This window comes from Leptonychotes weddellii, unplaced genomic scaffold (genome assembly GCF_054177405.1).
Source record: "Leptonychotes weddellii isolate Sample4059 unplaced genomic scaffold, ASM5417740v2 HiC_scaffold_19990, whole genome shotgun sequence".
NCBI lineage: Eukaryota > Metazoa > Chordata > Mammalia > Carnivora > Phocidae > Leptonychotes > Leptonychotes weddellii.
Genome location: NW_027786121.1, coordinates 760 through 3,396, shown reverse-complemented (window position 1 = coordinate 3,396; position 2,637 = coordinate 760). Strand labels below are relative to the sequence as shown.

Sequence of the window (2,637 nt, the reverse complement as noted above, 5' to 3'; positions counted from 1 at the left end):
AAGGCAGTCCTAAGAGGAAAGTATATAGCAATACAAGCCTTTCTCAAGAAACAAGAAAGGTCTCAAATACACAACCTAACCCTACACCTAAAGGAGCTGGAGAAAGAACAGCAAATAAAGCCTAAACCCAGCAGGAGAAGAGAAATAATAAAGATCAGAGCAGAAATCAATGAAATAGAAACCAAAAGAACAGTAGAACGGATCAAAGAAACTAGGAGCTGGTTCTTTGAAAGAATTAACAAGATTGATAAATCCCTGGCCAGACTTATCAAAAGGAAAAGAGAAAGGACCCAAATAAATAAAATCACGAATGAAAGAGGGGAGCTCACCACCAACACCAAATAAATACAATTATAAGAGCATATTATGAGAAAGCATATGCTATCAAATTAGACAATCTGGAAGAAATGGATGCATTCCTAGAGATGTATAAACTACCAAAACTGAACCAGGAAGAAATAGAAAACCTGAACAGACCCATAACCAGTAAGGAAATTGAAGCAGTTATCAAAAATCTCCCAACAAAAAAGAGCTCAGGACCAGATGACTTCCCAGGGGAATTCTACCAAACATTTAAAGAAGAATACCTATTCTTCTGAAACTTCCAAAAAATAGAAATGGAAGGAAAACTTCCAAACTCGTTTTATGAGGCCACCATTACCTTGATCCCAAAACCAGACAAAGACCCCATCAAAAAGAATTACAGACCAATATCCCTGATGAAGATGGATGCAAAAATTCTCACCAAAATACTAGCCAATAGGATCCAACAGTACATTAAAAGGATTATTCACCACGACCAAGTGGGATTTATCCCTGGGCTGCAAGGTTGGTTCAACATCCCCAAATCAATCAGTGTGATACAATACGTTAATAAAAGAAAGAATAAGAACTATATGATACTCTTAATAAATGCAGAAAAAGCATTTGACAAAGTACAGCATCCTTTCTTGATTAAAACTCTTCAGAGTGTAGGGATAGAGTGTACATACCTCAATATCATAAAAGCCATCTATGAGGCTCTCTGCTCCTCCCTGTTCCACAGATAACCACATCTTCTGGTGCAGTGCCAGCCGCGTCCCCAAGACATGATAGTGAAGGTCAGAGTGAACGGATTTGGCCCCATTGGGCGCCTGGTCACCAGGGCTGCTTTTAACTCTGGCAAAGTGGATGTTGTCACCATCAATGACCCCTTCATTGACCTCAACTACGTGGTCTACATGTTCCAGTATGATTCCACCCATGGCAAATTCCACAGCACAGTCAAGGCTGAGAACGGGAAGCTTGTCATCAATGGAAAGTTCATCTCCATCTTCCAGGAGCGAGATCCTGCCAACATCAAATGGGCTGATGCTGGTGCTCAGTATGTTGTGGAGTCCACTGGGGTCTTCACCACCATGGAGAAGGCTGGGGCTCACTTGAAGGGCAGGGCCAAGAGGGTTATAATCTCTGCTCCCTCTGCTGGTGCCCCTTTGTTCGTGATGGGTGTGAACCATGAGAAGTATGACAACTCCCTCAAGATTGTCAGCAATGCCTCCTGCACCACCAACTGCTTGGCTCCTCTGGCCAAGGTTATCCATGACAACTTCGGCATCGTGGAGGGACTCATGACCACCATCCATGCCATCACTGCCACTCAGAAGACCGTGGACGGCCCCTGTGGAGAAGCTGGGGAAGCTGTGGCATGATGGCCGAGGGGCTACCCAGAACATCATCCCTGCTTCCACTGGCGCTGCCAAGGCTGTGGGCAAGGTCATCCCTGAGCTGAACAGGAAGCTCACTGGCAAGGCCTTCCGTATCCCCACCCCCAACGTGTCTGTCGTGGATCTGATCTGCTGCCTGGAGAAAGCTACCAAATATGATGACATCAAGAAGGTGGTGAAGCAGGCATCAGAGGGCCCCCTCAAGGACATACTGGGGTACACTGAGGACCAGCTTGTCTCCTGCGACTTTAACAGTGACACCCACTCCTCCACTTCGATGCTGGGGCTGGCATTGCTCTCAACGACTACTTTGTCAAGCTCATTTCCTGGTATGACAATGAATTCGGCTACAGCAACTGGGTGGTGGACCTTATGGTCCACATGGCCTCCAAGGAGTAAGAGCCCCCTGGACCACCAGCCCCAGTGAGAGCAAGAGGAAGAGAGAGGCCCTCAGCTGCTGGGGAGTCCCTGTCCAACTTATCCCCTCGAACACTAAGAATCTCCTGACCTCCATCGTTTCCATCCCAGACCCCCTGAAGAAGGGGAGAGGCTTTGGGAGCCCTACCTTGTCATGTACCATCAATAAGGTATACTGTACCCAGCCAAAAAAAAAAAAAAAAAGGCCATCTATGAAAAACCCACAGCGAATATCATTCTCAATGGGGAAAAATTGAGACCTTTTCTCCTAAGGTCAGGAACAAGGCAGGGATGTCCAATCTCACCACTGCAATTCAACATAGTACTAGAACTCCTAGCCTCAGCAATCAGACAACAAAAAGAAAACGCATCTGAATCAGCAAAGAAGAAATGAAACTCTCACTCTTTGCAGATGATGATACTTTATGTGGGAAACCCAAAAGATTCTACCCCAAAACTGCTAGAACTCATACAGGAATTCAGTAAAGTGACAGGATATAAAATCAATGCACAAAAA

General features: G+C 45.4%; 1 pseudogene; it reads left to right on the top strand.

The window, feature by feature from the left end:
- The first annotated feature begins 609 nt into the window (after positions 1-609).
- On the top strand, positions 610-2,316 carry LOC102747098 (glyceraldehyde-3-phosphate dehydrogenase pseudogene; annotated as a pseudogene).
- The last annotated feature ends 321 nt before the right edge of the window (positions 2,317-2,637 follow it).